The following is a 14,147-nucleotide window of genomic DNA, read 5'->3' as shown; positions in this document are numbered from 1 at the left end:
GAATTCCTGAAAATAGAGGTGGGTGGGTGATGGCAAGATCAAGGGTATGATCATTTTTGTATTTGAGGTTATAAGTTGAAGTAGCTCATAGGAGGTAATTAGATGGAGGAACTGAGAGGCTTGCATATTTCAGAGAAAAACAATGTTTATATTGAAGTCTCCTAGTATATAGGGAAAAATGCTGAGGAAAGAAAAGTTATACACCAAGTATTGAACTAGTGAGGAAGGAAAGGGAGTGACCTGGAGTTCTATAGACAACAGAAGTGGGTAGTTCAAGGGAAATGGCCTGTCAGAGAATTAAGAGGTCAATAGATTGGAGGCTAAGGTGAAATTGAAGAATATGATTTTGTAAGGAAAGGAAGAGGGAGATATGAAACTCAAAAATTAACCACAGCATTGTGTAAGGATGAAAAGGAACCCATAAACCTGTAAACTTAGATTTAACCAGGAGCCTATATTAAAGTTCTTTCCCCCATCTGGAAATACAAATACTTCACTTGGAATAGAAAAAATAATAAAAAAAGATAATTCAAGGTCATGGACATACATTGTCCCAGAGAGGCTAAATGATCACTACATTTGAGTAACACTAAACTGGAAGACTGCTGTGACAACATAAGTTTATACTTGGTCTTGTAAGTGTGGCAACAGTTTATTCTTAACCATTCATTCTTCTTCTTCTACTCAGTGTCATAGATTTAGAGCCAAAACTATTTTAGCATCTTTGATGCTTAGAGTTTCTTAACCTTTTTCTGTAATATGGAACCATTTGGAAATCTATTGAAACCTATGGATAGAGTCTTTATAAATGATTTTATTGATGTCTAGACATCCTTTGGTGGTTTCTGGGTACAATATTATGGCAGACCTTATTTCCTTCCAATAGAAGAGACTGTCATTCTTGACACATGGGGGTAAATCTTCTAGAGCCAGACCAGATGGAAAAATTACAGTTTATTATATTCATTTGACTTTAGATTTCTATTTTGTGACTGACAATGCAGAAGCATTGATTGTAGAATTGAAATAAAACTTTTGATCTTCTATCATGAAATAAAAATATGTGTATAGCATTTTGAGAAGAAAGACAACAAACCTAAGTCCATCGATGGAAATTTAAAAGAAAAAGATAAGAGAAGAAATAAAAGCCTGCAAGATACCAAGCTCTTACAGCTTCTACATGACTTAAAATTAATTTCCTGAAATGTAGTTCATTAACATTTTTATTGTTTTCCATCTTTTAAAATAATATTATGACGTCCCATTGAGTAAAATTAATAGCACATTAACATGCTCTCACCTTAAATCATGCATAGTTTGCTGTAAGTGAATTTTCAAATCTCTAATGATTTTTATGTTTGCTTTTCCGTGGAGAAACGAGAGAGAGAGAGAGAGAGAGAGAGAGAGAGAGAGAGAGAGAGAGAGAAACTGACTCTTCTACATTAAAATGATAGAACTGGGAAAAAAAGAAATTGATGATCTAAATTTGTTGCACATCATTTGTATTGATCTGTTTTGTTTCCATTCTGCTGAAGGTAATGAAAATAATTTGTCACCTGACCTGTCCCAGCTGATTATGAAAAAAAAAAGCCTCCATGTCATTTATCAGGTGATGATCTGGAACAAGTGTGCTTATATCTACAATAGCAAAGATGAAGTCAATTTATTGGGGCAGGGGTGCAGCATCATGCCATGGGCACCCTTGGGTTTGAAGTCAAATCCAACACTAATATGAACATTGAAAGTACATGTGCATAATGTGTCCTATTGAAACAATAGAATTAAGAACTTAATTTGGGGAGTATGCCTCCTCTCACTGTAACTTTTTAAGAGTAGATTTATTTCTTCAGAAGAAGCATTGCAATGAAAAATCAGAAATTTGGGTGCAGATACATTCTATAATTGGGTGTAACTATCCAGTATGAGCATGCCTCAATATTGTGCCCCTCTTTCATTTTATATCCTCTTTGTAATTCAAAATCTGATCTATTTGAGAACCTCCATAAGAGGTTCGACATCTAATGTGCCCATTCCTCGAGATACACTTTAAATTTTGGCTTCAGAAGATAAAGGATACTTTCATGGATTTGAAATCTTAGCTACATGGGTATTCCTTCCACCAGTGCAAATAGCAGCACATTCAAGCTTTCTCATCATATGAATCTTGACTGTCTTTCTCTGTCATTCAATTTTAACATTATATCCAGGGTTCCACTTAGTTACCTCTAGATTAGTGGATCTTAACCTTTAATATGTCATTGACCCTCTTTGGTAGTTTGATGGCTCTTACAGACAATTTTTAGAATAACATTTTTAAATACAGAAAATTAATAGGAATGAAAACCACTTATATCAACATGAAGTTTTAAAATGTAAACAAGATCAAAGACCTCAGGTTAAGGACCACTTCCTTAGAAGGACACCTCTAAAAGATATTTACTTCAAAAAAGGACTTTAGTCTTCGGGGTACATTTGTTCTGCCAATATTGATGAAGGCATTGCAACCCATTCCCCTCCTGATGCTCGTATGACTCAGTCTATCGTTCATTTGCAATGACTGTCCAAGTTACACAAAAATGTCTTAAAAGTTGTCCATCCAAATGTATATAAAATCCTTGACTATTAAAAAAACATTTTAAATCTATATCAGGTTTATATTTATACTGTGTAAAGAAAGTAACATATTTTATACATTTTGTGAGTAAACTGCTCATTAAGTAGAAATTTTTTTTCTAGGAATGTTCTGCATAATTTCATTTCTCATTTCTCACCTTGCACCAAGACTGGATAATTTATTTAGATAATGATTTCTGAAGGAATGCGTTATTGTAATAAACAAGTTTCCAGGAGATTTCCTGATTAGTGGAAAGGGAGTCTAGCATAACTGAGCTGCCAAACACATTCTAACCAGAGTCCCAGATGGAACTGTCTCATTTCATAGGTGGGTGTTAGGAATGTGTTTTTTGTAATTTATGATGATGATGATGATGATGACAGTGATGATGATGATGATGATAGTGGGTTTATACTCTAAGAAGAGTATTTGAGAAGTCAATAAAGGAACAGTCAAATTCAGTGGATCATTTTTATAAGCCAAAAGTAAAGTACATAAGCCAATAGTCTCTCAGAAATGCTGCTAGAATTCAGAATTCATCTCTAAAATAAGACTATTTGTTCCTTAAAAGAAAATTACTATTTTATCTTTTGACTATTTAATAGTTTTGCCCTTAGTAAAACTAATAATAGCTAAAAATATATTTGCTAATGAGATTTGCTTTCCTGTCTCCAGAACTGGGTGCAACTATCAATTTTCACTTTGTGTATTTACATTGGAATGTGACAGTTTTCTGCTTTGGAAAAGCAACCTATTCATAATTGAGGCCAAATTAAGCTAGAATAATCTACCAGTCGCCAACAAGATGTTGAATTTCATTTTAGAGAAAGTGGAAAGCTTTTCATGAACTGATGGCTAAAATTTATCTGTCTAAAAAATGAAAACTTTCCAGTAATTATGTCAGCAAGAGTTGCCAATAATGTTACCAAGGGTAAAGGTAAAGAAAAAAAGATTCAGGAGCTGGAATAGTTTGTGATCTGAAATTGTAGCAGATATTTCCTCTAACTGAACTGGATGTTTGGATGAGTAACTCTGTATTCAAGAAGATATGCACTAGGCCTAGGGGAATTGATCATGACCAGACGCAGTCAGGCATCAAGATTCCAGCATCCTGTTATTCTCTGACTTATTCAGGATTTGGTAAGGTATTGGGTCAATTTTGATAGTGTGGAGGAATTGCAGTCTCCAGTGCCTTAAAGAACCTTTATTGACATTCATTTTAAAATTACCTTCTAGGACCAATGTCTTTTTCAAATGTTTCTTTCCTTATTTCTTCTGCCCATATTTACATATTTATAATACATGAAGATGAAAAATGTACATATGCAGAAAATATACTAACTTGGTCTTATAGCCAATTATTATATTTTTAGCTTAAAATAATTATTTTCAATTTTTATCACTATTTAAATAAATTCAAGTATAATAAAATCATTCATCCTAGCCTTGGAAAATGTGTATGATTTTGACATTCCAGGCAAGAGGAAAGTTAATCCACACTTAGAAATCAGCATGGACAAAGGAACTGAGGACATGAAGACAGAAAGACTGAGAGACAGGAACAAGTTAGGAGGGTGTTACAATACTCAATTTGGACTGCATGATTGACCAATGGTACCTGAGCATTAGAAACAATATGAATTGAAAACTGAACATGTACATACTGAAGCAATAATTACAGAAAGGTAGCTTTGCTTCACTAAGAACAGGACATATCAGATTAACCCAATTTTCTTTTTTTTAAACAAGATTACTAGATTGTTAAATTAGGGAGGATTATAGACATGGTTTACCTAGACCCATAGCAAAACACATAATGAATTCTCATGATAGTTTTATGGGTAGGATGGAGAAGGGCATGGGTTAGAAAATAACACAATTTTAAAACTGATCATTGAATGGTTAGACCCTAAGTGTAGACATTAATGGACTGATGTTAATTTGAATACTGATAAACTGTTCCATGGGGGCCCACCAGTGTGAAGAGAAGTCTAGAGATCATGAAACAGGAAGACTAATTAAAGAAATTGGAAATGCCTAGATTGGATAAGAGGTGACATTATATTGGTGAAACAAGTGGCATCAAAACTCACTTAAAGATAATGAAATAAAGCAGCAATCATCAAAACTAGTTGGGATTGGCTAAGAAATAGAGGGGTAGATCAGTGGAATATGTTCGGCACCCAAGAGATAGTAGTCAATGATTATTGTAGTCTACTGTTTGATAAAGCCAAGGACCACAGATTCTGAGATAAGAACTTACAATTTGACAAAAATGCTGGGAAAACTAGAAAATAGTATGGCAGAAATTGAACATAGATCAATGTCTGACACTATATACCAAAATAAGGTTCAAATGGGTACACAATTGGGCATAAAGGCTGATACTATAAACAAGTTAGGTGAGTAAGGAATAGTTTACCTGTCAGATTTATGGAGAATGGAGGAATTTATGACTAAACACAAGATAGAGAACATTATGAAATGAAAAGTGCATAATTTTGATTATATTAAATTGAAAAATTTTTGCACAAAGTCAATGCAGCCAAGATTAGGAAGGAAGCAGAAAACTGGGAAAAATTACAGCTAGAGTTTCTGATAAAAGTTTCATTTCTAAAATACATCGAGATCTGCATCAAATTTATAAGAATACAAGTTTATAAATGGTCAAAGGATATGAAAAGGCAGTTTTCAAAGGAATATATTAAAACCATCTATAGTCATATTTTTAAAATGCTCTAAAACTCTATTGATTAGAGAGATGCAAATCAAAACAACTCTGAGGGTACCACCTCACACCTATCAGATTGGCTAACATGACAAAAAACAGGAAAATGATAAATGTTGGAAATGTGGAACCTTAATTCATTGTTCATGGGGCTCATTCTGGAGAGCAATTTGGAACTATGCCCAAAGGGCTATAAAAATGTGCACACCCTTTGACCCAACCATACTGCTTCTAGGTCTGTATTCCAAAGAGATCGTAAAAAATCGGAAAAAGACCCATGTGTACAAAAATACTTCTAGCAACTCTTTTTGTGGAGGCCAAGAAATAGAAATGGAGGGGGTGCTCATCAACTGGGGGATGGCTGAACAAGTTGTGGTATATGAATAGTTTTGTGCTATAAGAAATGATGAACAAATAGAATACTGAAAAACCTGGAAAGACTTACATGAACTGATGCTGAGTGAAGTGAGCAGAATGAGAACATTGTTCACAGAAACAGCTACAGTGTGTGATGATTGACTTAGCCCTTCTCAGTAATATAAGGACCCAAAAGAATTCCAAAGGACTTATGATGATAAATGCCATCCATATCTAGAGAAAAAACTATGGAGTCAGAATGCAGAGCAAAGCAGGCTATTTTTGTTTTGTTTTATTTTATTTTTCTTTTTCTTTCTCATGATTTCTCCACTTTGTTATGCAACATGACTAATGTGACAATATTTTTTAATAGGAATATATGTGTAGAGCCTATGTCAGACTGCATGACATCTTGGGGAGGGAGGAGGAGAAAATTTAAAACTTATAGAAGTGAATGTTGAAAACTAAAAATAAGTAAAATGAAAACAATAAAAGTAATGCAACAACTTTCACATAAAAGAGAGATTGAAATCATTTTTTTCACCCTGGAGAGTAAAACTAAGAAAAATAAGTTGAAATTGGGAAGAAGCAAAATTAAGCTTGACAGACATGGAATGTAGTGGGGTTTTCCTAAGCATTAGAGTTATCGAAGAGTGAATTGTTCTTCCTTAAGAAATATTTCTTTATTATCCTCTCTCCCATATCTCTGACTTGTGTCCTCTAAACAAACATTGGATGAGCATTTTGGAGATAATCAGAAATGACATTGGTGTGGTGTTTAAAGGTTTCCAAAGCACTTTACATACATTATCTTACTTGAGTCTCACCACAGTCCTAGAGCTAAGTGACAGAGATATTATGATTATGATCATTTCTATTTTGTGTAGGAGAAGACTGCTCATCAGAAAGATTAGATGAATTGCCTAAGATCGTACTGTCAGTAATTTTTGCAGGTAGAAATTGTATATAGGTCATCCTGACTCCTGGAACAGCACTTTATTCACTGCTTGCTGAATTTGCAGGGTATGTGGTAAAAGGGATATTTATTTAGATATGAGTTTGTCTAAATCACTGACTCTCTCTCCAAATCTCAGCTCTTGTAATTTTGGAGTTTGAAATAGGAAAATAAAAGATAACTTCTGCGTTTATAATCCAAGTTAATAGGGGTTCTTTTATAGAATGAAGGACATCGGGAAGAACTTTTTTTAAGGAAAAATAGCATAGTAAATTTATGGTATAGTGAAATTCTGTGGTACAGATATCCAGTGAGGATTTGGTTATAAGAGAAAATCTGGGACTGGAGTGTAAATAGTCTTCAAATGTGCAAAAGCTAAAATTAATGGATTTATCAAAAAGTTTCTATTAAGCAGTTAGCAATTGAATAAACACTCTTAATATACAGCTGAGAGTCTCAGGAGCTGCTGTGCTGATATCTGTGCTCAGCAGCTCTCACTGGCTCGGCTCTGCTGGTCTCCCACCTTCGGCTGCTGCTCTGCCGATTCTGCCTGCTGCTTTCAGATTTCCCTGTTGCCCCTCCACTCTGCTGTGCTAGATGTGCCGCGCTGTGCTCTGTGGGCTCACCCCCTTGGAACAGATCCTTCCCATGGAACTTCCAGTCTGTCCTGGGTTCCGAATCTGCCACAATCTGTCTTCCACTGGATTCCTCACCTCCAGAATTTGATCAGATTCTCCTTTCAGAGGTATCTGAAGGAGCTTGTCCAAGAGCTTAGGCGAGTCATTGCTCTTACTCCGCCATCTTGGCTCTGCCCCCCTGTATAAGCACTCTTGCCAAAGAATGGTAAAAGTGACAAAAATTAACCACAAGGACAAATTTAACTATTGAATGTCTTGTTAGACACCTACAGTTGTGATATTTAAATAGAAATTGTGAATATATTACAGTATACTGCAGCATTCCAACCAATGAAGAATTTCAGGAGATAGAAAACATAAAGGCTATCAGCAGGGAAAATATATTTTCAGAAAAGGAGATGAGTCAATTCTGTAGCAAGAGTGAGGGACCTTAAATATATTGGATGATTTTTCTGTGAGAGATTTATGGAAGTACTTTGTTATGAGTCCAATAGGATGAAAAAGAGATGTAAATTGTGACCTTTGGAGGGGATACCACCACAAATGAGAGGATAACCCCAAATCCATCCTTTGATCTATCAAATCTATGCCCCATATTATATACAAATGCTTGTTTTCTAGCTGACCTAAAACTTTCCCCCAAATTGTCCTTTGAGTTTTCAATTCCTTTTGATTTCTTTTAGTCTAATAATCTAGCTAGATTTCCTTCCTAACTGAAAAATCTCCAACTGTATGTCTGGGAGGATGACAGCAGCAAAAGCAAAAGCAAAACTGAAGAGTCTTCAGAAGGCCAAGTTATAAAGAAAAGAAAAGATGTTTTCCTCTGGGAAAGACGTCAATCTCCATGGTGGCCATGGCCCCCAGTGGAGTGCAGATGCCCTGTAGTGCCAATCCCATAGAAAAAGAAGAGAGTTTATAGACTTGTTAAAATAATTTTAGTAATTACCAGGAAATGTTTTCTTTTCTTCACATCCTTTCATGTGAGGTTCTGTTTTATTTTTCCCTGGGTAGTCCTGGAACTGCTAATTCCCCAGGATCCAAATAATAATCTTGACCACTGGATAATGATTTTGTGATGAAATAACAAAAAAAAAAAAAAAAACCAACAACAGCACAAAATGTATTCAACAGATATTTGTGGCTTTGTTCAAAAATTAGGCCATTTATAATAATTGGGTTGCAGGACAGAAGGATAGAGGTGACCAAATGAAAAGTGGAAATTTACTTGGTCTTTTGGAAATGCATGAATAGACTATCTGAGCTTCCTCATCAGTCCTGTGGTTCCAATTTATAGATCTGATCTTTAATCCACTGCCCAGTACCTATTAAATGCATCTCCAACAATGGCTTCCATTGTTAGTTACTTTTTCTGCTTTCCCAAATAAACCAGGATTCAAAAGAAGTCTGACACTTGTGTAAGATGACATTTTCAGCTAATTTAAAGACTATTGGCACTTTTTATTTACCATTATAAGTAGATTACCAGTTTACTCTTAAGGATTAAAGGCAATTAATGTTATATGATAGAAAATTGACCTGTTGCTAAAGCTTCTTTGAAAGCCTGAACCATTGCCTCCTATCCCTACCCCTCTCTGACTGCCTGTTTGAATTTGAAACATAAAGGAAATTCGCATGGTTGTTCAGTTTGAACATTTAGTTTCTGCTTCAGTGCTTTGCTTCTGATATTTTGATATCAATATATTTTCCTATGAAATATTCTCTCTTCTGTGCTGTCTACCCACCTTTCTGTTTTCCTTTAAGTCTTAACTAAAATCTCCTTAATTCTAGTTCTTTCCATCTGTTTGTTGTTGTTCAATTGGTTTCAGTCATATCTGACTCTTCATGATCCCATTTAGGATTTTCTTGGTGAAGATGCTGGAGTGGTTTGCCATTTCCTTCTCCAACACATTTTGTAGATAAGAAAAATGAGGAAAACAGGTTTAAGTGACTTGTCCAGGGTTACACAATAGTAAGTGTCTGAGGCCAGATCTGAAATCAGGAAGATGAGTCTTCCTGATTTCTAACCTGGTACTCTATACTCCACTACCTAGCTGTTCCTCACTAAATTATTTTCTATTTATGCTCTATACAACTTTCTTTGTATATATTTGTTTGCATGTTTCCCCATATATTATACTATAATTATCCCCATGTATTATACTGTAAGCTTCTTGAGAGCAGGGACTATATTTTGTCTCTTTTTGTATCCTCAGTGTTTAACACAATGCCTGACATAATAAATATTGATTGATTTATTAATTGATGCATTTCAAAGAAGAAAATGAAAAGAGGGGATGAATTTGTGTTTAATACAGTTCTACTCTCTCTAGATTATCCTGTTGTGTTTCAGGGTTCCACCATATATAAACCACTTAGCAGTTAACAAATCAGGGTCAGCTTACTAATCAAACCAGTCATCTCCCATCTTCTTTTCTTTTGTAAATTCTAATTAAGCACCAATTGTTATGATCATAATAGTTTAAAGTAGTGATACCAAGTACCCTCTACTCAATGATAAGGGAATTGTGGCATCATGTTATTATATGCAAATATTATGAATAAAATATATTTCTAAAACTGCATTCCTATGGCTAGGTCAGATATCTGCGGATTAATCATGTCATTAAAAGATATTCTTGTTAATGCTTAAATCTCCAATTCGCTAATCTGCTGAAAATCACAAATATATAAGCCTCTTTAAGTCTTTTTAGTGATGAACTAGAGATTTTAGTTCACATAGACACCATCCAACAGAAAATTTTCCAAGTTCCTACACAATGTCTAAAGTGCTATACTTTTCTTTGATGGAGCAATGACTAAAATGAAGAACATTTTTAGCTCTTGAGGATCACATATTCTACTGGGTCATGTTGTTGTAGTGTTGTTTTTTTTTCATTTTCTCAGAAGATCAGTGACATCACAGGCATTGTCTTGACTTAAGTGTGAATTGAATTGAAGTGAAGCAGAGCTGCATAAAGTCATCAGTCTCACTCTCTCTTCTAGAATCATCAAAGTCCAGAAGCAGGACAAAAGTCAAGATGACTGATAATGGTCTGAGATGCAGTGGATGGCTTTGGCATCTTTGATACCTGACCAAGCTCTAAGCATTCTATAGAACCTGCTTTAGCTGCCTCCATGGGCACTGCAACAAATTGTTCTCATTTGCCCATTCCACTGGAGGAAATTTTCGTATTCTTGGGGTAGACATTTCCTAACTCACCAACAAATTTGAAGTCATGAACTATGACAAGATAATACTTTGTGAATTGATAAAGAAACAAATAAACAAAAACAACAAAAACAAAAAAAAACACACCCTGGGTTCAAGGAAGACTTTGTGAAGGAATTTAATCAGTACTTCTTTCATTTGAAAAATTGGAAATTAAAAACTAAATAAAACACAAAACAAAACACAAATAAAACAAATTTAAAAATTTGTGCCCCTCATATCTTAAATTCAACTGAACCTAGAATGCAGATGTGGGTTCTTAAAAGTAGATATAAGATGTGAGTGCATTCTAAGTGTGGAAGGTAGGTAGTGCAAATACACAAAGATAGGAGAACAAAAGTGGAATTCTGAGATTATTTCTCATGCCATTTTGTCTGGATCAGGATTGAAGCAAATCAAATGATGTGAAATCAATCTGAAAAGGAAAACTGAAATACAGTAAAGGAAAAAGTGGCTGAAGAGGAGAGATCTTCTTTGCTGGGCTAAGATAGATCTTGTCCCAAAATCACTAAGGAGCCATTAACAGTTCTGGAGCAGAGGAGTGACATGGGAAGCCACATTTCTTGAGAAAATGATTCTAAACCTTACTACATTATTCAATTGTGCCTAAGAATGTTAAAGCTAGAAGCAGTGTTAGGGATAATTTTGTTCTAACTCCTATTTTTCCTGATGAGGAAAGTGAAGTCCAAAGAATTTAGATGAGTTGTGCAAGGCCACACATAGCAGTAGAATGAGAACTAGAAGTCAGTTCTTCTGTCTCCTGATTAAGGGCTTATTTTCTCATTGCACATGTGTACAATAATGATGCTTCAAGTGCTTTATAGTTTCTAATTACAGATGACAAGACATCAGCAGAGGGAAGAAGAATTTGTAGTTCCCTTTCAAAGCATTTATGTCTTTTCTTTCTTCATGCTAGACCTTCTGCTTGCTTTTGCTCTCCCAGCTTCATGTTGCTATTAATGATTTACAGTTCACTTCTGGGTCCTCTACGTCTTCCAATGGGAGTTGGGTTGCTCAGGTCTGACTTCTATCAGGCCTACCTGTAGAACTATTCAGCTTTTTCATGGATTTTAGAGGCATGACATTTTTTTTAACATCCTCCAATTGCATTGAAGAGGTAAAAGTCTTAACACTTTTCAGGCGTACCCCTCAATGTTGACAAGTGAGATTATATTGAGTTCTCCTACCCCACATAAACATAAAACCTAGTGAATTATAACAGATTGTAAGTCAATTCTTTGATCTTTCTTTTTTCAGAGATATCTTTTCCATTCTTTCAGAATGTTGTGTTTTGGGGGAATCTAGTTAAATTTGATGTTTAGATGCTTTGAAATTATTTTCCTAACATGTATGAAGAAAATAAATGTGGAGAATATTATTAACCCAAAAAGGTAAATGATGGCATCAAAGGTCCCATCTATTGCTAAGTCAATGGTTACCGGAATGACTGTGATTCTGCTTGAGGAAGCTCTAGAGTGCCTGAGAATGAATTTAATTAGCATAGAGTTGTCTTCGTAGACAATTACCTAAAAAACTGCGTGGTCACTAAGGAATCCCTCTTCTGTTTGGAATCTCCATAGGATGCTGTCAAATACTTTGACAAACATGCACTTTCATACTTGATTGGTCATTCATTATCGATATTAATAGAATCTTTGAACAGAGCTATCTCTGTGGCTATGGATAAGACTAAACATTTATATAATTCTTTAAGGTTTATAAAGCACATTACATGCATTGTCTCATTTAGCACTCACAACAATGTGAGGTAGGTCCAACTATTTTGTCTCTTTTTTGAAGATGAGGAACTGGATGCTCAAAAGTTGTGAGTTGCCTAGCATCGTACAATTATTAAATATCTGAGGCAGGATTTGAACTCATATCTTTGTGATTCCAAGGCTAATACTTAATGAGCTGTGTTACCTAGCTGTCTTCCACAAGATATTTCATCAATGTTAACATAGAAAAATCTATGATAGATATAGTTTCTGTCTCTATCTCTGTATGTATATGAAGAGAGAGAGAGACAGAGACAGAGAGAGAGGAGAGAACATTTGATGACATCAAGTTCAATGTCATTATTGTATAGATGAGAAAACTCACTTCTAGAGAGCTTTTATGGCTTGCCCAGGTTGATATTAAGGATTTAAATACACTTTTCCTGATGATGAAGCAAATGTCCAATTTTAAATATTATGATATCTCTTATTTTAAAAAAAAAATCATAGTTGTTGAACTAGAAGAAGCAGAAAAGACCATGAGTTTTAAGCTCTCAATTTATAAAAAAGGGGGAAAAAAAAGCTCTAAGGGCCTTGTGACTTGCTCAAAATCATAGAGATTATAAATGTCAAAAAGAAGATTTGAACTCAGATCTGTGACTCCAGGTAGTGTTTTGTTTTGTTTTCCTTTGCCTGTCTTTGAGTTTGTCCAGAAAAAGGAAGTGAACACAAAATAATCATTTTCCACATAGTGATATGCAGTTAGGAAGTCTATAGTGTTTTGGGGAAGAGAGAGAGATAGAGACAGAGAGAAAAAGAAAAGGAGAGGGAGAGACTGAGACAGACAGAAAGAGAGACAAGAGAGACAGTGAAAAAAGAGATAATGAGCAGAAACAGAGAGAGATTTAGGATAAAACAGAGAGAATCATAGAAATAGACAAAGAGGGTGGCAAAGACAGAAAGATGCAGAAATTGCCCTAGAGACATTGAGATATAGAGATGCATATACACATCAATATATAGATACAAATGTATTTTAACATATCTCCCTTCCTGTCTTTCTTCCTTTTTTTCTCCGTCTTTCTTTATATAGTCTGTATTTTTTATTTCAATGGCATACTGAACTCCTGGCAAGAAAACTACTGTATCCAATGTAGTCTGACATCTGTTGCTATTTATTGTATTAGAGTATCACCATGGAAATGGAGAATTGGTCTATCTTTTTTTTTTACCCAGTTCACAGAATAAGCATAAATAGACAGAAAGTCACATAGACAGATATAGATAGATAGATAGATAGATAGATAGATAGATAGATAGATAGATAGATAGATAGAAAAACAGACAGACAGAATGCTAAATAAAGGTATTTATTGTGGGCTAACTATGTGTCACACATTATGCTAAGTGATAAGGTTACAATTATAAACACACAATATAATCTTGTCTTCAAGATCTTACATTTAAATTGGTCAAGGCAATAAAATGAAAGTGTGGGAGACGTGAAGGGAAGGAAGAAGTATGAAATACAGTGTGGAAGAGAAGGAGAGAGAGAAGAAGGGAGGTAGAGGATAAGAAGGGAGAGGAGAGAAGGGGAGGGAGAACATGTAGTAGGTTGAGTATCATGCTTGGGACTTCCATATAGTGGTTCTAGACAGGAAAACATCAATTAATGAATCAAAGGAAATTGTATCAGTTTTAGGACTTGATGGGTGTTTCTGGTTCCAGGACCAATTATATATATATACAAAACCATTCTGCCTTTCTTAGATATAGATGCAGATTTATAGCCTATCTATTTATATACACATCTATTTTTCTGTCCATACAACTTAAATATACAAACTTTTCAAAGACATTTGATTAAAATATTTTTTCCATTAGACTACTTCTAGTCATAGTTACTTT

Source organism: Notamacropus eugenii, chromosome 1 (genome assembly GCF_028372415.1).
Source record: "Notamacropus eugenii isolate mMacEug1 chromosome 1, mMacEug1.pri_v2, whole genome shotgun sequence".
In the NCBI taxonomy this organism is placed as follows: domain Eukaryota; kingdom Metazoa; phylum Chordata; class Mammalia; order Diprotodontia; family Macropodidae; genus Notamacropus; species Notamacropus eugenii.
This window is presented reverse-complemented; position numbering follows the sequence as displayed.